This window comes from Lichenostomus cassidix, chromosome 3 (genome assembly GCF_008360975.1).
Source record: "Lichenostomus cassidix isolate B80296 chromosome 3, HeHo_3.0, whole genome shotgun sequence".
Classification (NCBI taxonomy): domain Eukaryota; kingdom Metazoa; phylum Chordata; class Aves; order Passeriformes; family Meliphagidae; genus Lichenostomus; species Lichenostomus cassidix.
Genome location: NC_139483.1, coordinates 9,103,457 through 9,126,171, shown reverse-complemented (window position 1 = coordinate 9,126,171; position 22,715 = coordinate 9,103,457). Strand labels below are relative to the sequence as shown.

Here is a 22,715-nt window from a genome sequence, read left to right as displayed (position 1 = left end):
TATCCAAACACTACATGTAATTTTGAGGATGAGCAAGGCTTGGCCTTTCAGATGTCCCACGTGAGGGAAGCGCACCCACGTCCCGCAAAATTGTAAGCTTCTGAATCATGGAAGTCGGATCTTAAAGCCTCTAATTCCCACTGAATTAGAGATGTTTGACGATGTGTGTGACTGTGAAAATTCAGCCCAGTGCTGGATCTGGCGTGGCTGACTGCCTGGTGGAGGTAAGCCTGTGCAGGAAGCCCTGTGGTCCAGCACCCAGCATGATCCAGGGAGATGCAGAACTCAGGGATGGGGTGGCTCTCACTTTCTGCCTCCCAGCTCCTCCTCCACATGTTATTCAGGCTCAAGTATCAGGACCTGGTAGCTCCCTGTGGCGTGAAAATTTTGCTTAGTGATTGGCAAGCTTAGAAGGATTGGTCTTGCCCTGCGTAAAGGATAAGACCTGATTAGCTCTAGATGTCTTTCTCCAAATTAAGGTATTGGAGAACATTTTTTCCTCTCTGGTATGGTGGTATACACCAGGAGTAAGATCACTGCACCTTTATTTTGGACATCTATACCACGATGAGACCAGCAGCTGGTCTTTAACATTGCTCCCTGCAACTATGGACACCTTGCCACAGTCTGTGCACCCCTGCAGAAGGAGATCTCCTTTTGGGGTTCGTATGGGTTTAATACCACATTCTTTCTCCACATCCATGGCTCCCAGGAGCCAAACTGTAGCCTCAGAGAGCCATTGGCTTCATTAGACTGCAGGTATTACATAGGCCAATGGCTCCAGTCAGGATCAGACTTCCCTTCCTGCCCCTATTCAATGTCAGTCTTCACTTGTAACTGTTCAGGGAAAAGATTTCTTTTCAGTCTCTTTCAAGTATCAGATATTGGCAATCTCTCTCCTGGAGTGCTGTGATTGGAGAGTATCCTGGGCTAACTTTGAAGGCACAAGGCTTTCCTGTGTCTAGACATTGCAGTAAATGTTGTTATTCGGACTCCTATGGGTTTACTGGGCTCAACACAAATGTCCTAGCCAAGCTCACAAGAAAGAGGAAATAGGGGAATATTTGCCACCAGAAGACACTGTCTCCTTTGATATTTTTGTTTGTAAAACAATGGCTTACAGAGAGGTTTTAACTGGAAGGTGTTGTTGGCCTCTTTCCTTTTCATCTTTTGACTTTTGTTTCCTGTAGGAGGGTCTCTGGAACTCCTTAATGTTGTCATCGAGTCCTAGGGATTTCCCTCTTTAGTTGTGCTACATCTCCCAGGTTGCCAGCAATGCAAAATTGCTGAGGGAAGACATTTCTGTTTAAACTGGAAGCCATGAATACAAGAGCTGCTCCTCCCAAAGGAAATGTTGGTTTTACTTCCATGTCCCCAAATCAATCTTATATCTTTGCTTTGTACTCAGGTATTTCCACTTGAGACTTCCCAGTTTCCTATAAATTCTTATTTACTCTCTTGCTCAGTCTGTGGAACAAGATACTAAATCCAACTATTTGGAAAAAAAATAAAGAAAGAACAATAAAACACTAATTGAAACATTTTGCTGAAAAAATGTCACAGCATAGTGATTTTTGAAACAAAAGCCAAAGAAATACTTTTTGCTTTTCTAAACTAGGAAAAGAAATGCATGTGTATACCCATTCAGTCAGAATGGAATTGGAAAAGCTTTGTCTCGTGCAATGCCAGCTTCAGGAAAAGGAGAGCCTGGCTTTGTCTTATGTGTATTTCTGTGTCTTTGTTATTGATATTGTAGAGTCAGTCTTGGGAAGTTTTGCTGTGATGTTAAGGAGAAGGCTGCAATCCCAGGCACTAAGATGGCTCCTTTGGAAAGGCTGAAATATGGCTGCCTGCTCTTGGGTGCTCTTGAACTCCTCTAAAACCTCTAAAACCACAGGAGCCCTGCACCCCACTTCTTTCTGACTCAGGACAACCACATGTCCAGGGTCTGGGCCCATTCTGGAGGCCTAACAAGCATCTTTGGGATATTGTTTTGTCCCATTTTTTTTTCTGTATATGGTTTTTCTCCCAGCAAGCCCTTCTTCATCTGCAGTGATCTGATCTTCTTCCATGCCAAGAAGACAGGAGTCTCCCATGCAAGAGACTTATGCCTCACCCACATCACCACTCTCCCCAACTTGTCCTCCCTTCACTGCTCCTTTCTCTCTTCACAGTCATCACCCAACAAAGAGCCTTGTAACTCTGGTGCATTTAGAGCCCTGCTCTCCCAGATCTCATGGGATAAATTCCCTGTCAAGAATCCAGAGGGATAATTTCTCTGTGTGCAGTGACTTCAGGGTACATCATGCCGAACCTCAACCCAGACAGGATTCCCTGGCCAAAACCCAGACACCACATTCCCCTCCATGTGAAAATGAAAGCTTGACCACAGCAAAACCACAGAGCAGTGGTGTAGCCTTCAGTGTTTGTGGGGATGATGTAAAGCACCCAAACCTTTGCTTCAGATTTTCAAGGGATGCAAAATACATGGATGTGTCTGTCAGTGAGACTTCCAGAAGGACAAAATGTCACTGAGATCCCCACTATGAAAAGCTGCCCTAAGGTTAGTGACACAGGATTTCCGCAAGCTGGTGCTTATCTTGTAGACAAATCTCCTGGGGAGGAAAAGTCAGACACACACACAGGTAGAGTGAGCACAGCTGTCTGTTGTGGGGCTGTAAGGAACCGCCGGAAACCCATGGAGGAAGATGTAAAAAAGAAAAAAAAAAAGAAAAGGGGAAAGGCGGAGAGGGAAGAAGCTGTTTTTCTCAAAGCTTGGCTGCCCTTGCAAGCAGAGGAACATCACAAAAGAGACACATGTGTTAGGCAGGTTTAGACCATTAAATCCTTTTGGTGTTCTGTAGATGGTGAAGTTGAGGGAAAGAAACTTCGCTGCACTCGAGTGCAGTAGTTAACGTGATGTTTTCAGGAGAGTTCACTCATGAGTAGGCACAGCAACTTGCTGTGCTGATAAAGCTCATTTCTGCTCAGGAGTAGGGTAAACTGAGCCATGGGAGCAAATCAACTTGCCAAAGCCACAGAGTAAATGTGACAGAGGTAGAAAGATTAAATATGAACAGATTGCCCTTACCCTGCCTGCTTTGCACACTTATGTGAAGACAGTATCTGCATTGATCATTTTAGAAGCTCCTGGAATTCTGAAGTCAGGTGGTCTGGATTATATTGACTCACTTCTTATGCAGGAGTTAAAGATGGAGTAAAAATCAGGTACTTGAGGGCTCAGTTTGGCCTGGAGGAGCAGAGGTTTGTTGCTCACTCCGTGTCTGCCCATGCACTGTATGTTAGGAAAGCACAAAGCAGAGAATATAACCTCTGAAAGACCTGGGGAAAAATAGCTGTCTCAGTTCAGGGGCTGAGCTGGAAAATGGAGAGAAAAAGAACTAGATTAGGTCAAAGTAAAAGAAATGGTAATTTTTCCTTATTATTATTATTATTATTATTATTATTATTATTATTATTATTATTATCATCATCATCATCATCATCATCATCATTATTTAGCTTGTTTTTGCTTGGGGAAAATGAGAAAAACCCCAATATGTTATTTTGGGTCAATCCGAATAGCATTTTGAATGTAATACTTTGTTTTGAGTTTGGTTACCCCTCTTGTTTCTCACACTTTCTTTTATTTCAGGTCTTTTGAGTGGAAAATGCCACTTCAAACCAGCAAATCAAAGGGTTGTGTTTAAGAGGCAGTGAAATAAAATGCTGTGGCATTTTCAAAACAAACAATTTCTTTCAAGAAATGTACATATGTATGTATTTCCTCCATAAATTTTGGGTACAGTTGAAAATGTTTGCCATGTTTCATTCATTTTTAGAAACTCCAAAACTGCGTGGTTTGGGTTTGTCTTTCTTTTTTCTAGGTATTTTAGGGTTTTTATTTTTGGCCTTATTTAACTCCTGCTGAAGGATTTGCTTCTGCAGACACAACCAAAGGGAGATGTGTAACCTGAGGCATGGCAGATTTCAGGGAACAGCACCTGGGGCAGAGACCAGTCTACGGCTGAAGACAAAAGCATGACCAGTGCTCTCTTATTTCACAGCAAAGCTACTGAAAAAGCAGCAGTGAGGAAAGAGTTGACTCAACAGGGGATGGATGTGTACAGTTTTACAGCACTTGGTTTTAAGTGGCTGTGCCACTGGAGGGCTGATTTTCCATCAACCAGATCACCACCACAAGCCTTGCACCCCAGGTTTTCTCAGTTTGCTGGCAGGCCCTAGAAAGGCAGATGTGTCAGGTCATGCAAGAGCTGTTGGGGGCTAGTTTTATTCTTTTGCATCTCATCCCCTGTGGGGAATCTGCAGGGCTCTCTCCTTCAGTGGGTTTGCCCTGCTGGGGCTATGGATGTGGAGGTGCTCCGCTCCAGATGTAGGCTTGCTCGATCTTCAGGCAGGCTTGGGATGTATGGAGGAGCAAAATGCTTTGTGCTCACTCCAGATAAGAGAAGTGATGCTGATAGACATGAGGGAAACAACCCAAGCAACCGACTGAAGCAGAATGTGGTTAGCAGCTCGAGTGTTTGCTCAGCTTGTTGGCACTCTGGGGCAGGGTCAGGTGGGAGCTGGTCCAGGGGTACTGCACTGCACTACAATGTCCAGTGGACAGTCAAGCTCTAGAGCTCCTCTTTCCAGCCATATCATCCACCATGAAGGCAGTAGCCCTTTAAAACCAGATGTAGGGCAACTGGCATCTTAGGTGACAGGCATTTCCTTCCCAACCAAGAAATAATGCTGTGTGCTTTGACTAGCAGGGGACAGACATTCTGAATTCAAGCCATTTTAAGTTAGAAACCCTTTTTCCTGGTTTTCCCAGAGCTGGCCAGCTGTGGCCTTCTGTGTTTACTCCATCATAAGATGCTTTGTAATGAAGTGGTGGGGTCTCAGCAGGCCTTATTCTGTCACTGGAACAATGGAGCACAGACTTTCTTTATATCCTGAAGGGCATCAAATAATAAGAGCAAGAAAAGTTGTCCAGCTGTGCTTCAGCTGGACTAGTTTTCTCTTTTCATTTTTTTAGTCAGCTTTAGTAGACAGTGTGGCTGCCTAACTCACTTGTCTTCTGAGGAGGATACTTAAAATGTAAATAGAAAACTTGTTTTCAGAAATGGCATGTGCCTAGCATGAAGAAGTAAGAATTACCCCTGCTGGAATAACGTTCCTTTCATTGGGATTATATTAGGGAGGAAATCCGTCTGCTCCTTGGCAGCTCTGTGCACAAGCTGGCCGTTGTTATTAAAATCTAGAAACTCATTCCTAACCTTAGTCACCTCAGGTGATTTGCACTTGAAAAGATCACACAGACTGGTAAATTTGGGAAGGATACATAAAGGAATAGCAACACAAACTGCCTTCTGGCTGGCGAGTGCTGGGGTTACTCAGATTTCTTGGCAATGCTGGGCTGTTCACTAATTCAGTTTAACCCCCTGCAAAGTCCATGAAGAGGTGAAGAATTTCAGGCAAAATGCACTGGCTGGTCCCCCAGCTCAGAAGACTGCCCAGAGGTGGCTGTCATGGCTCAAGATTCCCAGAGAAAGAAGCAAAAGCATCTGGCTTCCCCGGCCAGCGGGAGATGTGCCTGTGAATGTGCAGGCGGATGTTTGCTGCTCACAGCCTCTCTCCAGTTCCTTGTCACAGAAAGGTGAAAATGGACCTGATAAGTGGATTAAAGAGCAGATTTTGAAGAGAGCAGGTCAAGGGACCCGCGGGGCCTGGCGGTGGCTCCACCAGGCCATATGTGCAGCTCCACCCCTATCCTCCCGCTGGGAAAAGACTGCCTGGGAAGCAAAGCCCACCTCAGCAGGGACCTGGGAAAAAGGGGGCTATGAAACAATTTGCCTGCATCTATGGAAGCAAAGCAAGCAGGCTGCATGGAGAACGACTCATATGCTAAGCCCATCATACTTGCTGTCATATTTTTTGTTGTTTTTTTGTTGCCGAAACCACTACAGAGAGCAGCACATTTCCAGGAGCCTGGCTCCAGCAAGCAAACTTCCCTGTGGCTTCCTGCTGGCTTGGGGAGGATTCGTGGCTGGGATGCTTTACCTCTTCCGTGCCAACTCGACTGGAACTATGTCTCAAGATGGTTCTTTGATACTCTGTGCAAAGGATTGTTCCTTATGGTGTTTTCGTCATGAAATAATATGTTTCTGCAAAGTTTAATCTGATTAAAATACAAAGAATTAGGATGGGGGACTGGATATGTGCAAAGTAGTATTTATGTATCTCTTTCTTTTGTTAATAGATAGGCCTGCCAGTCCCACAAAAACAACCATGCACTGAGTGTTCCCAGTGGCTAATCCCATGAAAGTCTACTCCAGTGTGTATTCAAGCACACAAGTACATCTGTATAAGGCATGGACTGCACGGCCCTAACACTGATGTGCTGACTTAGGGCTGTCAGTTGTGAATGTTCCCATGTCTGGAGTGTATCCTCAGACTCAGGGATGCCTCAACCCTCACTGTCTGGATCTACAAGGTGTTAAGAAGGTCTTGGAAAATGGAGGGTTGGAACGGAGAGGCAAGAAGTTACATTTAACGATGTGAAATAGTGGTAGAAGTCAGGCACAGGATCATTAAATAATGGCTTTGGTTGTTCATTATTTACTTCAGCTTTCCTTTTGCCTCTGTGAAATGGTGACTCCTGTACTGTCCATCTAGAAATGGCACAGTTGCCATCACTTTTTCCAAATGGACATTTTTGTTTAATATTTTGAAAGCAGGCCTGACATATCCACAAGTATCAGTGTGAGGCAGAGGGAGAGAAAGCTCGGAGATAATGGAGTATGTGCACGTAGTAAGGCACCTTATTGCTCAGTAAAATTGGTGAATAACCATCTGTGCCACAACAGTGTTCTCAATTACTGCAACAACTTACCACCCTTGATACAAGACCACCAGAAGTTTGGTCTGCAATCTGATAAAAAGCCAACTGTACCAAAGCAGCAAAGACGTTAAAAGCAAAACAAACAATTAAAGGAAATGGAGGAGCAAAAACTCCAATAAATGAAAAATTACAGACTAGAATTTGAATTGTATAACACATTTTATACTAAAACCCCTCACCATATATTCCAATATTGTTTTTGAAGGCAGATCCATTGCTCATGGGAGACTGGAGTGAAGCCAGTCTGTAGGTATTACTGTGCAATTATGTGATCTCTAGAGCAGCCATGACTGTGAGTTGTTCTTTCTTATAAGGACCCTATAGGCTTGGATACTTGGGAAGATGTGCTGGGTTTGGTTTTCAGTGTAACCTGAAGCAGAAGTCAGCTTGAGGCTGCCAGATTGTGCCTGGTTTCAGATCAAACCTCTGTGAAAGTAGTGAATTGAGTAGGGTTTCCACTCAAAACCATAAATCGGTCTTGATTTGCTTGAAACTTTGCCCGTTTTTTTTCATTTTCCCAAACTTGGCCTGTGTTCTAGCTTTGTAACCAAACCTAAAACAAACATCTCTGGGTTTTGGGTTTAGTTGAGAAAGTTTAACACAGAAACCATTTTCCTCCAGGGGGAAGTGGGGATTCTGGCCTGTGTGCTAAGGCTGAGCTTCATTTTTTATTCTTTTGAGAGTGACAGTGACAGCTTGTATTTTCTACCTTGAAAGCAGCTGGAGAAGAGGCTTTGGCTCAACATCTGATCTGATGGACAGAAGGGAGGAGGGTGATCATCATGTCCCTGCTTGGATCTCCAGCCTGGGTTTTCCCATCCCTGTTGGCTACAGGGAGTATATTAATGCAAAGAAGCCCTGCTGTCTCTCTGTGATGCCACTTAACTCAGACCAGAGCACCTCTGAATCAAGGTCAGCATTTGATAGTATGGTGGCCAAAGACAGCAGAAGGACAGATTTTTGCCTGGTACATGGTAAGATCAGCAACTGGGAACCATGCCACCACAAGAGAAGGAGCTGTCAGAAATTGCAGCTTCCAGCTCACGCTGAATTCCCGTCTCACTGGGAGTGAGGCTTGTTGTGTAAGAAAGCAAGATACCATCCATTAATTGCTGGCAGCATTTTGTCTTTCTGAGAGATAGAAGCTTCTGATTTCTCTTGTGTTTCTCCCAGCAAGCTGTGCCTCACATTTTGTAAAGAAAGACCAAGCTGGCATTGCTCCCCTTGCTCTGGTCTGCAGGAGGGAATCCAGGACATTTTCCCATTAGTCTAGTGCATCGAGCAATGTGAAAGAGGGATTTTTAAAATTGTTTTTTAGTCCAGATTACTAATGTCCACAAGGTCAAAGACTACAGGGGTTACCATTCAGCATGGCAAAAAGTTGCAGATGTCTCTGATGAGCACAGATACTCTATGTGGCTCTCACAGCTTTTGATCCAGTGGTCTGAATGCCAACACCAGAGTCCTCTCGGTGTGCTTGGCTATAATCACAGGAAGCTCATTCATTACGCAAGTCCTGAAGATATGGAAGTCTTGCTAATCAGTTTGGATGGGAGGGGTAAATTAATCATTTCCTTTTACACTTGTTGATAGAGCAATTCATTCTGTCATGAGAAAGACTAGAAGTGGGGGAGAGTTTCAGTAAACTGTGAGTAAAACCTGAGATTTCAATCAGATGTTGTGGTCCAGCTTTGCTGCTGCTTTTGTCTTTAATCTCATTTTCCCTGTCTCCTCACAGCAGGGCCTTTTCCAGGGCTAATTCACATTTCCCAGAGCAGTCCTTTTGAGATAACTGGGATGGTAGGTAACTTTTCCTCCAGGGAATGGATTGAGGACATAGGGAAGTGCATCTGCTGTCCCCACTCAAGGGAGCAGATGAGATCCTGGAGAAAAATGCCTAATGCAGTAGAGCTGCTGTTTACCTCCAGCCATTAGCAGCAAAAGCAGATTAGGGACCTCCCATGCTTTCCTCAAAAAGTAGGAAAGGAGTGTCCCGAGCAGCTGGGACAAATTCTTTCTGCTTCTGTCTGTCCCATTGGGCACTGCAGAACTTTCTAGCTTGCTGCCACAGAAGGGTCCAAAATAACACTCCTTTGGCTGCTGCTCTGGCTCTCTTCATGAGAATGGGGGAAGTAGTGTGCATCTTCAGTACTCTGTGTCCTTCTCCTGGCAGTGCCTGACTCCTGCAGGGATATTTTAGCCTCTCCAGAGGCAGCTGCTGAAATACTGTTGAGCATAGCATTGAGCATTGGAAAATAAGGAGAACTGAAGCTGGGGTTTTTTTTTTTGTTTGCTTTGGTTTGTTATGGTTTGGTTTTTTTGCTACATCAGGCTTTAAGCTGTTAGTTCTAACAATAACATTTCAAATCATAGTTAAATAATACCACTATGTGTTTTAGGGATATTGATGTTATGGTGGTTTTAGATGCTTGTCTAGGTCCTACCAATTTTGGTGGGGTATGTACACAAAGGGCCTTCATGTTACTCCATAGCACCTGAGGTCTGAAACCAGGGATCATTAACAAAATATTACATGTCAAATCCATTTAAACATCCTACATCATCTAGATACAGCAATTGTCACATAAATGAACAGTACCTTTGCATGACTGTTGTATTAGAAGAACTTGGTACTTATTTTACCTGATTGCTTACCTGTCTGCTGCAATCTCCTTGTGCTAAGTACAGACCTCTGTAAAGCTCCTTACACTGGCTCTTTGGTAGGGTGGGACTGGATGCTATTTAAATTAGAACAAGGGGGAAAAAAAGAGCAATTAATGTTTCCTGTGATCACAGAATCACCTTTCAGTTGCACCAGTGGGAGATAAAACTCGTTAGTTAATTGGAAGGGCTGACACCTCAAGGTAACCAGACGCCATTGGATTTAGAGGCTGCAAAAGAAGACAGAACTGGGTGCTACAGGAGTTTTTAGTTTGCCAAGCTTGCATGAGTGTGGCTGCACTTTCAATTTACAAAACACAGCTATTTTTGTTTTTATTAAGTTAATACAGATGTGAAATGGTCTCTTTTAGACCTTTTCTCTTCAAAGAAGCAGTGCTGCTTTATCTGTGTTGAGGCAGTGAAAATGTTACATGCTACCAACCCAGATTATGCATTATGTTAGTTTATGGAGCTGACAAAGGGATTTTAAGTTAATCCAACTGATTTGGGACTGCTCTGATACAGAGCTGACCTCTAGCTTCATGTTGATGACAGGCAGCAGACAGTGGCACCCTCAAAGGAACTTGGTACCTTAGGTGTCTTTAAGCTGATCTAAGTGCTCCTTCTCACTCAGGTTGTACTGGTATGGTGCTTCAGGTATTTATAGTTAAAGCTGTCATTGGGCAAAACATCACCCTGGGCTTTCAGAGACCTTGCCAAATCAGGTAGTACCAGCTGGACCGAGCTTGAAGTGAAATGATGAAATGTTGGCTACATGCAGATGCCTGTGGGTTGGGTGTTGGTAGCCCTGCTGCTTGCCAGGACCTATTGCTGGAAGGCAGTAGCTACAGCTGCTCCTTCGACAGTCAGTGGCCCAAACCTGTATTGATTGTGACAAACCTATTGGTTTCTGCTCTTGCTCTGGTTCCTCAATGCATCTTCAGCTCCTGCTCTCTTCCTGGGGACCTCATGTCATAAAGACAGACCCTACTCTGGCTTTTACCTATGCAATTTTGACCCTGAAACAAAGTGATTCTTTGCTGCTATAATTGTACCTATGTGCCATTATTACTAACAAAATGTTGTAGCTCAGCCTTCCCTACCTCCTCATTGCACTGGCACTCAAATTGCTGAGTTGGTAAAACAAATGGCAAAGTTACTGAAGAGAACTTGAGCTGGTCTAACGGCAGATTGCTGCTAGGGGAGGGGAGCATATCCCCTCTTTCTCTGTGAACCCCTTTCTGCCCTAAACTGTGACTGCTCTGCTCCCCGCTTTGTGCCAGTATTCAAGCCTGTTTGGGATGCTTCAGTTGAAAGCACCAAACCATGAGCCTAATAAAAATGAAACCTAAAGTGAAAAAAAACCCCAAACAACTAAATGCACACACTCACAAAAAGGAGATTTTTGGACCACACTGGTCAGAAGAGAGTGGAGTCCGGCACAAGGGATGGAACAGAATACAGAGTGAAAATGGGATGTTCATTGAGAATGGAAATGGAATAAGGAAAGAAATGAGAAGAAGGAGGAAGAGGAGAGCAATGAGCTGTTATTAAAGTCCATCCATTACATGGAACCTCACTTTCTTCCTGTAGCCCAAGTCTCAAGGCAGGAGACCTGTCCTCTGCTTTGTGTCTTTGGCAGAAACCTTTGCCATTTTTTTGCAAATGGGTTTGGCAGTAGCAGCAACATCCACAGCACCCGCCAATGTGCAGAACTCAGGATGCACACGACAATTCAGGATCCCCTGCTCTGGTTTTGGGTTGAAGCTGTTGGTCTCAGCTTACTGAGCACTGCTGTTGGACACATGCATGTACAATGACCCAGGAAGAAGCGAGGAGTTAAGCTCTGTGGCAGGGAGGAAGTGAGTTGAAATGAATATAAGAAGCATTGTTTTCAGGCTGCAAGACATGTAATGACTAACCTGAATAAAATCTCTCTATCCCAGCAAGGTGTTAATTATATGTCTTGTCTTTCTGGGTATGTGTGAACAGGGTCTCTTTGCCCACTGGGAACAATAGGTGTAATTACTATTTAGTTGGAAAGAGAGGAAGCCCAGCTGCCTTTAATGCACAGGATCAAATGAAGGCCAATAAAGTGTATGCACACATGGCCTGCACTCTGTGGCTTAGTGTAACCTACAGAGTTTGCCAGTGTAATTCTAGGGTGTGGAAAGAAATGAACTCCCCCACTGCTGGCAACGTGCTGGTGTAGACAGAGCTGTGCTGACAGATGAGTGTTTCTGACAGTTTAGCATGTCTGGGTACGTTGGTGGCGTTGCTGTAGGCTGAAATTCCCTTTGGTGGCACAGGCCACCGTGTCTCTGTTACAGGATTCAACCCACACCCATCCACAGCAGTAGTACAGGCAAGGACAGTTTCACTTATTTTGTTGTTGTTAGTGCAAGATGCCTTTTAGCCCAGAACAACAATTTTCATGCATTGGTTTGCTGATGTTCTAGATGTATTACGGGGTACAGCACATGTTTGTAACAGTAGAGCTCTGTGTTTCAGGCTCTGGCTAGGGAGAGCCATGGTGGAATGAAGTCTCTGGGGCTGAAGCAGGAAAGTACTTATGCCAGAAAGTCATGCAGAGCTGTTCAGGTCTGCTAGAGGGGGGCAGGGGGCTGCATCATGGGGCTCTTGTAGAGACAGAGGACAGCTCACTTGAGCCTGTGTATAAGACACCCTGTCCTATCACTCCAGAGCTAAACTAGAAGATAAATCTCAAAAGTCACCATAAGACTGTCCAGGTATGGCCTGATACTGTTCTGTTTCAAGCAGTATCTGTTCAATTGCCCAGTACAGGACATCCCCTTTGCAGAACAATCCTGTGCACAAAGCTGCCCAGCTCTGCTCCCTGCCACAAACCCTGGATGCTGCTCATCACCTCTTCAGCAGGCTCTTGCTATACTGTATTCCTCTGGCTTGCTCATTTGCTCCTTCACTTTGGGAAACAGAGGATTTTCCCCGTCCTCGCTGAGTGCATAAAATGTGGACCACTTTGTCAACATCCATGCTGGCTCTGATTTCAGGAGTTGACTGTCATCAAGCATCAGTGTCACCAGGGAGCTTTCTGCTAGGTATGGTCCAGACAACTGCTTGGACTGATCTTGCTAATGACTTATGTGCAGCTGTAGAAGAACATGGAAACCTTCTCTGCCAGAATGCTAGAGGAATTTTTAAGTTTAACCCTCCATGGAGTATACTGAGCTTTGAATGTGAATAAAAGGCACCTTCTGGTAAATGTGATTAATTTTATTAGGAGGGAACAGTGTTGGTTGGAAAAAAGCATAGAGACCACCTTATGGATAACTTAACCATAGATAACCAAAATCTGAGAGTGCAAACATAGAGCACAGTTCTTTCTGCTACCTCCTCAAAGTGTAAGGACTGGGCAAAGAGATGCTTTAATGAAAGTTTCTTTCCCTCTGCGAAAAGCATGCTTTTCCTGAAGAGGTGCCATGCATAAAGAAGAAATCATGCTAAAGGCATAATTCTGTTTTCCAAGTCAATGTTTCATTTGCCTCCTCTTAGAATATACTTTTTTTTGCTTATGATCTTGGCATGGCTGTACATATTTTCTATTCTCTTCAGGGGTGGTTTGCTTTGTTGTCATAGCAATGCCTTCTAACTCCTGCACTCACCAGCTTCTTTTCAGGTTCCTGCAGGCTGCAACCAGTCCCTCATTGTGATGATCACATCTCCTAACAGCTTTAACGCCTCTTTTTTTATCTCCTAACTATAGGCACACTCAGTAGCATGATTCCAAAGAATTCTGGCCCAAACAGGTTTTCAGCTTGAAGTTGAAAAAAACCCAAAAAACCAACAGAAAAGGCAATAACATTGCTTGTATCTGTTTGGGGCTTTCATTGTTCTGCTTATGATCTAATATTTCAACATTTTTATTCATTCATCTTCTTCGTTTTTCTTGGATGTAAGCTATAATTGCATTGGTGGTCTGACTATTGGAGATGAGATGCACCAGGCTGGAGAGGTCCTTGTTGACTGGAAGCTGGCTAATGTCCCAATTTTCAAAAAATGCAAGAAAGGTGATCCTAGAAACTAAAGGCCTGTCAGTCTCACTTCAGTGCCTGGCAAACTACAGAGGAGATTATTGAGGGAGGTACTGAAGAACACCTGAAGGACAATGCACTCTTCAGTCACAGCCAGCACAGCTTCATGACAGGAAAGTCCTGTTAATCATTACTGATTTCCTTTTCTGACAGTGTAACCCACCCAGCTGATCAAGGCAAGCCAGTTGATGTAACCTTTTTGGATTTCAGTAAAGCTTTTGAGACCGTCTCTCACAGGATCCTTCTGGACAAAATGTCCAGCACACAGCAGGATAAACACATCCTGTTGATGGATGAGCTCACAGGTTGGGCACAAAGGGTTACAGTGAACAGGGTGACATCAGACTGGGCACTGACACTAGTGGGCTTCTGCAGGGCTTCATCCTCAGCCCTGTGCTCTTCAACATCTCCATCAAGTACTTGGATGCAGGACTGGGAGGGATACCGAGCAAGTTTGCAGATGATACAAAATTGGGATGAGCTGTTAACTTCCTCCAAGGTAGGAAGATGCTGCAGAGAGATCTCGACAGATGAGAGAACTGGGCAATCACCAACCACATGATGTTTAACAAGGGCAAATGCTAGATTCTGCACATGGCATGGGGCAATCCTGGGTGTACAGACTGGGGAATGAGGGGCTGGAGAGCAGTGCTGTGGGAAGAGACCTGGGGATCCTGGTTGATGGCGAGTTGGATATGTGTCAGCAGTGCTCTGGAGCCTGGAGAGCCACCTGTGTCCTGGGGGGCATCAGGCACAGCATCGCCAGCTGGGCAAGGGAGGGGATTGTCCTGCTCTGCTCTGTTCTGCACTGGGGCAGCCTCACCTCCAGTGCTGGGGGCAGTTTTGGACACTGCAATATAAGAAAGTGTCCAAAGGAGGGCTATGAAAATAGTGAAGGGTCTGGAGGGGAAGCCATATGAGGAGGGGCTGAGGTCACTTGGTTTGTTCAGCCTGGAAAAGAGGAGACTGAGGATATCAGAAAGAGGACATCCCAATTTGTAGATTGCAATCTACAAATTCCTTGCGAGGGGCAGCAGAGGGACAGTGCCAGTGACAGGACCCAAGGGAACAGTATGAAGCTGAACTGGGCAAAGTTTAGGTTGGATATTTGAAAAAAGGTTCTCACCCCAACCAAAGGGTTGAGCATTAGAACAGGTTCCCTGGGGAAATGCTCACAGCACTAACCCTGTCTGAGTTCAAGAAGCATTTGGATAATTCTCTCAGGCACATGGTGTGATTCTTGGGACTGTCCTGTGCAGGGCAAGGAATTGAAATTTGATGATCCTTGTAGGTCTGTTCCAATTCAGGATATTCTGTGATTCCATCATTTTGTAATCAAAGTGGCTTTAGGACTGTTTTTCCCTAGGTTCTGATCATAATGACCATATGAGGCTGAGATCAGGCCAGCTTAAACAAAATTATCCCTTTTCCTGTGCAGTCTCACTCAACATCTTTCCTCATGCAAAGCTCCACTTTTAAAGACTCGTCTCCTCCTGTTGTGTCCAGTTTCACCCAGTTTCAGTGGCTGGTGAGGCAAAGCTCTGCAGCCAGTCACTGCTGAGCCAGGCAAGAAAGAGTTAAAGTTGCAGGAGTGACAGAGGCTGAATGAATTCCTTAAACTCCCTTCTGTCATCCAGAACGTTCATTTACTATGAAGCAGATGTTGGGATATTGCTGGCCACGGGCAAAGTGGGATGGGGTAAGAAGACAAGTCTGCACTCAACCTTTGTGCCCAGCTTTGCTGTCGTCTCTCTGTCCTTGAACAAGTCAGCCCCTCCATCCTGCACACCAGCACACCCCAAGGAAAAGAGAAAACACTTTTTACATGTTCAAGTGGGAGGGAAAAATCTTTCCAAGCCCCTCTAGACTTATGTGCCACATGGAAGGGATGATAACAGATACTAAGTATAGAGAGCACAGACTTTCCTTGTCCCTTCTGCTGCTTATGGGAGACCAGAGCAGGGAGAATTGTGGGTTGGAAGGCTGCCCTGAACTAAGGCAGGGGTGCTACTGTGAGCAATGTACCTAGATTTAAGTTGAAGTCTGACCTCCCTGTGTTACACCTCCAGTGTGTTGTATAGCTGCTGGTTTTACATGCATATGAGAAACACTTTCACCAGGATGGAGTGATTCCACCATCTTCCACTGCACTGCTCTCCCTCATTTTCTTGATGTGTATTTGCAAGGATACATGAGGCTCCCAAAGTAGCTGGCCAAAGGAGCCATAGCATATATGATCACCCCAAATGTTTTCTTGAGACAGAATATTACAGGCTTGCATTCCACCCTCACCACACAAAATACAAATCACAGAACAGAGATTGCTCCTGCTCCAAAGAGCGTTGTTCATTGCACAGTGGCTGTGTGAGGTTGTTGGCTAATATTTTGTTGCTGTGGGAATTAGTTTCGATATGAATCAATATCATTTTTTAGCGCAGTAGGCACATATGCTATACAATTGAAAGCAATTTTAAAGGAACTTGTGCTTTAATGAAACTCCTCTTGGGTTTCGGTTCCAGAGACTATCAGGAAGGATCATTGGTTTTTTGCTGTCTTTGTAAACATTACATTCAGTTTGGATTGTTGTTGTTGTTGTTGTTTTTAAATCAAAGATTTTTTTTTTTCCCCAAAGTAGGAATATTTATCTTTGAATCCTCCAACAGCTTTGGAATGCAGCCTCCACACAGACTTTAATAGCAAAACCCACTTCTTCTGACTCAGGGACCATTTGATGAAATGTCTAGAGAAGCAAAAAGCAGCAACAAAAAAAGCTTTACACAGATGCTTCCCTGTGACTAACAGAATGTCCACCCAAAGCAGAGAGAGTATAAGTACGTTTGTCATACGTGGGTGTATTTTTCCCATACATTCATTTTTAAAGCTATGCAGTAGAGCACTATAAAATTATAGTTTTACAAATAAGCATTATTTGACCGTCACTGGGCTGAGCTGATGACTCACTCTGTGACCTCTATGCAAGTCATTTGATTTTCTTGTTCCTCAGTAAAACTATGTGGGAAACAGGCTGAAAAAAGAAAAAAAGACAAACCCAGAAGGCATTCCGACAATATGTTCCCTACCTAAGCTTTGTGTGTTGACTGGAAACACAACATTGGAAATAAGAACTTTACAGCTGCTGGCTTGGTGTCTGTGCTCAACCCTGTAGGAATTGTGGGTGGCCAATGTCTCTGAAAAGCATGCTCTAAATATGGGTTATGGTGTCTGACCTATTCTAAAACATTAGCAGTAGAAGACTCCCAGGCAGCTGCCAATATCATTATTGTGTCCCACCGATGGCACTATAGTGTCCCATTGTCATTGTGGTGTGATCTGGGTCTTTCAGCAACATAAATGTACTTTCTCCAGAAGCACTGGGAAACATTGGCCGTACAATACAGAGTTTACAGGCTTCAGACATCTCAGTCCTGGTGGCTTACCTTCTGGTACTAGATTTCAATTTGACTTGAAAGCTACCTGTTTGGACATAAACACCTTCTATAAACATTTTAAAAAAAATAACATAGTCTCATTATGTCTTGAAAGCAGCATAATTGTATAGTGTTTCCAGGGCCCAAACTATTAATAATCCAATCCATGCAGTATTACCAGCATTTTGAACACTTCCTTGCTGTTCAAAAGTTGTGGGGCAAATCTCAAAGAATTACCAGGTTGATCTGGTTTTAAAGACACAGTGCTTGCTGGCCAAATCTGGGTTGCCTGTCTGGATTTTCTTTAAAAGTATATATATGTCAGGTTTTTGAAGTCTTCTTTGCAGAGGATGGCAAGAAGGAGAAAATAACTTTCTTTAATGACACTGGGGACTGTATGCAATCTCCTAGTTCTAGGAGCTGGGGCTTAATGGGTGAGGCTTGGAAAAGCCTGTTGGTTTTGCCTCTGTCTTTGCTTTACAGATGTTTCTAGTTTTTTTTCCTGTTGCTATTTATTGCTTTTTCAGTTTGCTTTCATTATGCTTTTCCCTCAGTTTCCACCTAAGGAGCCTTGATCTATTTTAAACAGGACACAGCAGTTACCTTACAAAGAAATCTCATTAACTTTATTTTGACTCCTTCTTTTTGGTTGCCAGTTATGTGAAGCCCTCTTCCCAACCTGCTGTCTAGTGTAATTGCTACCTAGGAAGAGCAATGTTAAGCTCTCCACACATACAGAGAGACTTATGAGCTGCCAACTCTGAAGCATCTATACCATACCTTGAAGGCACAAGCTTGCTACACAGCTGACTCATGACTGACAAACCAAATCTACTGGATTTAAGTGCCACAGCCAAAGAAATAATTGCCCTTGCTAATTTGGATTGCCTGTCCATCAGGTGCTGGCAGGGTTGGAGAGTTGGTCTTGCTCCTCTCTGTCTTTAGGCCAGGTTCAACCTCTGTCATTTAGATGATGTGTCTGCTGAGGGTAGGACAATGATGCCAAGTGAGCAAAGCCAGCATTTCCCTATGCAGCTGCCCTGCTAGCAGGATTATCTTGCTGGTCAGCCCCTGGTGCTGTAGCTGTCCTTGCTAATTGTGGTCAGCTGCCTGGGACAAGACAGGGATGTGGGATGTAGGATGTGTGAGATCTGCAAAAGGATCTGTGTGATTGCCAAGCAATGGAGCTATGAAGCAATAGCGAAATCAGCCCCAGGAGGGTGACTCCTCTCTCTTCTGAGAATGTAAGTCGCTGAAGCTGAGTCAGAGTCCCAGCTGTTTGAAAGGATGTGGGGCTGGAATGAAATATAGCAACAATTAACAAAAGCAAAATCTACTGCATAAGAGCTTCCTCCATTTCATTTTTCCTTATGGATGTTATTGATTCATCATTCTAGCTGTCCTGGCTCCCACCCAGGATGCAAAGGGCATAATATAAGTTGTCTGGAGGCAGTGGCTATGAATGATAAGGAATATTCTGTTCAGTATTTTGTACAGGAAACCTTCTTGTATGTATCCTACTCAAATTGCTTATGATACAACAGCAAAATGTATCACAGGGAAAGAATCGTGCCTGTTTGGATTGCTGTGCTATTTGAAGGTGGCTATTATCAAGTGGGTAGTATCAGTCACTGTGAGTAGCTGTTCTGGGAGCAGATGATGCAGTGAAAGCTGCTTCCTATGCATCTTTATCCCATGCCTCTGTACACACAACCCTTTAAACACAGCTCCACGCAGTGACTTGCACAGCCCCACAGCACCTTCTGTTCCCCCATCATATGAGTCCCACCTGCTTTCCTGTGCCACAGTGCCAGCTGGCCAGGCAGCAGACGCTGGCAGTGGGAAAGCTTCAGGAGGCAGTGTGGAGGCTGGCTTGTGTGTGCTTGCTGCTGGGTCATCCCATCAGCCAAATGACTCTGGAGCAGTCATTTCGGTATCTCTTCTCAGCTCAGTTCTGATTCTCATTAGACTTGGTGAGGTTGCAAAGATATTATTTTCCTACCTCTCTGCCAAATTTAGCTGGAATTGGCCAACAGGTTTAAAAGCATTTGAATGGAGGAGGAGGAGGGTGGGAAAGGAGAGGAAAACAGACAGAAGGATCTCATAAGCCTCATTTCAGCAGGCTGAAAAAAAAGAGAGCTTCGCATCTAGTTATTAAATTTCTCTGATTTGGCTTCAATACTTGAATGCAAAGAGCGATGGTTTTTATCCAGACCAGTAAATAAACAGGTGTCATCACTGCTTGAGAGATGGTTTTTGTTACCTGTGTGAGTGAAAGGAAGAAAGAAAAAATCTTGATGTGTATATATTTGGAAGGGGAAAGTGGAGGAGTAAAAGAGATTAAGAGCAAACAGAGGGGGCAATGGTGATCACATAAAGTTAAAATAATTTTCACCATGGTAACAAAAACTAAACTCCCCTAGAATGCACTTGGTCCAACCAAACCAATGTAAGCAAAGATAGCATGGAAGTATGTCTTGTTTAGAACATAATTCATGGCAGCTCCAATGAAATTCTTAATGAAGTATGATATTTTCCCCTCAAAAATCACCTTTTGAAGATGGAAGCTGTTAAACTCTTTAAATCTTCACTTCCAGTGTTTGCCAGCAAAATCGGATCCAGGAAGTCAATTAGAATTCTCCTGTGTGCCAGGTTTAATTATCTCCTTGTTGTGCATTGAATCACTATGTAACTCTACTCTTTAACTTCCTGAACAGAGTTTAAGGTTGTTAAATCTTATTTTCCAAAGGTATCAAACAAATATTGGAGTGTACAAAGCTAGTATCATTGCATCTGTCTTGTAAAGGAAAGGGGATTAATGAATTTAAGCAGATCCTTAGGGAAAACTTTCCCCCTCAGCAGTCATGGTTTGCTGGTGAATACAATCATGTGTAAGCAAAATTTTTGCTTGGATCTTGTGTGGAAGAAGCTACTTATGAAAAAAAGAGTGAATCTAAACCCTAGAGCCTGTGTCTTACTACGCTAAGCCAGCTGTCTAAAAGGAAATGGTCAAACTCTTGTCAACCATTAGGAAAGAATTTGTTTACCAGATGTTCATAATAATCCTGTGAGTATAAAAAAATAGGGAAATCCGACTCCTTACTGATGACCAGGGCTTGCCACTCCTGCTTCATTGACATCAGCAGATCTCCTCATGTCACAGAGGGCAAATATTTTTGTGAGAGCAGATTCCTGCTCTGAACCCTCCCTATGTCATTTACATACATGTCATCATTTCAGGATTGCTCAGGGACTGCTGTGGGCGACCTCTTTCTTCCCATCTCCCACACAGTTATGGTCACGTGTGTGTAAGCTCTCAGTCTCAGAATCCGAATACCAGCGTGTGTGGTCTGGGCTGGATCTAGATGTTATGTGTGGCTGGGACAGGAGATGTCCTCCAGGATCACCAAAACATCTTTAGAGAAAGGTTAGTGGCACATTTGAAAAAGGTCATTCGGCTAGGGCAGCCATGAGAGAGTGACAGCCTAGAAAGACACTCATTTTTTCACCACCCTGCTGGATTTATGGAAAGATAATACTGCTCTTACCTTCATGGAGTTGTCCATTGGGCTTCAAGTAACATCCACTGACTGAGCCCAGGCCACTAATTCAGGCTGCTTGGGCTGGGCTGTCTGACTGGACAGGGTGCCTGAAGTGCACTAGACAGCACTTAGATAAGGTGATCCCACCTACAGAGTTGGTAAGGTGATAACCCTCTAGCAGATGGGAGCTGACAAGTAAGTGGGAGGTGGACACATCTCCCAGCAGAGCAGCTGTTGCCTTCCCAGCCAGGTCTTTTAGTTCTAACTTGCAACTGCCAACCAAGGGTCAATTGAAAAGGAGCAGGGGCTGCTGAGCCTTGCAAGAGACCCATTTTAGGATGAAATGTTTGCATTCTCAGTTGGTTAGAGCATGGTGCCAATAATGCCAGGGTCATGGGTTTGATGTCCATATGGACCATTCACTTAAGAGTTGGACTCGATGATCTTTCTGGGTCCTTTCCAACTCGGGATATTTTGTGAGTTCTGTGATTTAGTAACTTTTGGAGGGATGCTCAGCCCATCTGAGAAATTCAGTAGAGATGGTAACTTTACCTAGAGTCACCATAAGATGCTGCTGCACTCCCCTAGCAACAGGAAACATCAGGAATCCTCTTAGACTGCTGGATTTGGAAGTTTTTCACTGCACAGAGGACACACTGAAAACCAAGTTGGGCTGGAGGCTATTGGTGTCACAGGACTAGAGCAGAACAACTGGATGTGGAGGTGGTGAGGTGTTCCCCATGGCTCGGCTCTGGGGCCAGCCCTGTTCATTTAGCATTCTTATTGACAACCTGAAAGGAGGCCACAGCAAGGTGGGGGTTGCTCTCTTCTCCCAGGTGACAGGATGAGAGGAAAGCGGATCAAGTTGCACTAGTGGAGGTTTAGATTAGATATTAGGAAAAATTTCTTCACCAAAAAGGCTGTCAAGCACTTGACAGGGAAGTGGCACAGTCACCACCTCTGGGAGTATTGCAGATGGGACACTTGAGGACATGGCATAGTGGTCTTGGCACTATTCATGGCTCGACTCGATGACCTCAGATGTCTTTTCCAACCCAACCGACCTTGCGATTCCCCGAGGTGGTGGATCTGCGGGGCGGGAAAGCGTCCCCACAGCCGGCCGCGGCTCTCCAGCTGCTCCGCGACATGGCGGCCGCGGCCCTGCGGTGCCTCACTGCCGCGGCCGCCGGCAGCCGGGACCCAGCAGCTCCCGGGCGGCCTCGGCGAGCCGCGTCCCCGCCGCTCTCGGCTTCTCCCGGTCTCGGCTCTCGCTGCGGGCGCAGTGGCGGTGGCAGTGGCGGTGGCGGTGGCTGTGGCAGTGGCAGTGGCGGCCCCGCGGGGGTCTCCGGCTACCCGGCCCGGCCCTGCCTGAGGGGAGGGCGACATCTTGTGGCAAGCGGCGGGCTGAGGGGCTCAGCGGCTGAGCGCTGAGGGCTGAGCGCTGAGGGCTGAAGAACTGAGGGCTGAAGGGCTGAGGGCTGAAGAGCTGAGGGCTGAAGGGCTGAGGGCTGAGGGCTGAAGAGCTGAGGGGCTCAGCGCCTAAGGGCTGAGGGCTGAAGGGGTGAGGGCTGAGCGTTGAGGGCTGAGGACTGAAGGGCTGAGCGGCTGAGGGCTTTGTTGAAGCTCATCCAGCCATTCTCAGCCCCTCGATCCAGCCCGTGCAGAGCCTTCATGCCCTCCAGCAGATCAGCACTTCCACACGACGTGGTGTCCTCTGCAAACTTACTGAGGATGCACTCAGCCCAAACCATCGATAAGGATGTTGAGCAGGACCATCTGCAGCACTTAGCCCTGGGGAACAGCAGTACTGAGTCGTGGGAGTTGTTTCACTCAGGTCTAGTGTGAAATCGCCCTAGCTTTTTAGAAGTGGGCCCCTGTTGCATCTTACTGCCTCAAGTTGCATAAGGAAGTTATTTGTGGCTGAGTGTCTTTAAGTGTTGTTGCATCCCACCAGGTTTCCACATGGATTCTCACAAAACCACAATGTGAGGGCCCATGAGAAAACAGATTAGTTATCAACTGCTGTTCCAGTCATGCATGTGATAGATGTAATGCTAAGGGAAACTGATGGTGGTCTGGGGATTAAGAAATTTTGTTCATATTC

The 22,715-nt window shown here is 45.0% G+C and overlaps 1 long non-coding RNA gene across 3 annotated transcripts; it reads right to left on the bottom strand.

Annotated features, from left to right (window-relative positions):
- Positions 1 to 269: 269 nt before the first annotated feature.
- Positions 270 to 20,701, bottom strand: LOC146438994 (uncharacterized). Of its 3 annotated transcripts, none has more exons than XR_014850619.1 (3): positions 20,618 to 20,701; positions 9,563 to 9,645; positions 270 to 371 (listed from the first exon to the last, which is right to left on the bottom strand). It is a non-coding gene; the product is annotated as an uncharacterized LOC146438994 (long non-coding RNA). The 3 variants fall into 3 exon arrangements; XR_014850620.1 differs by lacking the exon at positions 270 to 371 and adding an exon at positions 3,011 to 3,378; XR_014850621.1 differs by lacking the exon at positions 270 to 371 and adding an exon at positions 5,950 to 6,119.
- Positions 20,702 to 22,715: the final 2,014 nt, after the last annotated feature.